This window comes from Panthera leo, chromosome E1 (assembly GCF_018350215.1).
Source record: "Panthera leo isolate Ple1 chromosome E1, P.leo_Ple1_pat1.1, whole genome shotgun sequence".
NCBI lineage: Eukaryota > Metazoa > Chordata > Mammalia > Carnivora > Felidae > Panthera > Panthera leo.
Genome location: NC_056692.1, coordinates 46,118,586 through 46,119,141, shown reverse-complemented (window position 1 = coordinate 46,119,141; position 556 = coordinate 46,118,586).

Sequence of the window (556 nt, the reverse complement as noted above, 5' to 3'; positions counted from 1 at the left end):
TTGGAGAGTGGCATTGCTGTGTGCTGGCCTTACAGGCTCAGATGGGAGTCCTTCAGTGCCACATTCTGCCATCCAAGAGTGGTCCCACGGGTGCACGTGGAAGCCCGACCATGACCGCTTTCATTAGATAGCCTCACAACATGCCAGTTTCTTTTAAAACCCGTAATAGATGTATCACCTGACTATTCATTTTAGCCTGTGGCCATCAAACCACTTTGGGGCTGGGAAGGTCTAGGTGCTAAAGACCAGCCCTTCTACGTGTGGGACCACTTCTGGGCCGCTAGGAGTCCAGGCAGAAGAGGCTTACCTTTGGCAGGAAACGAGGTAGAGGGTTTTGTTTTGTAACATGACTTTGCAGTGTCTCCTTACCGCTGGAACTAATACCCAAAGAGCAGGTAACCTAAGAGCCAGACCTGTCCCCCCTCTGTCATCCTGGCTAGTGGCCGGCAAGGGTGGGAAGACTCTGACCTGGGTCTCCATGGTGCTGCCTGGCCTGCAGGTGCATGGGCCTGGCGAGCCCCCCGCCCCCCCCCCCTCCAGCCCAGGCACTTCAAAC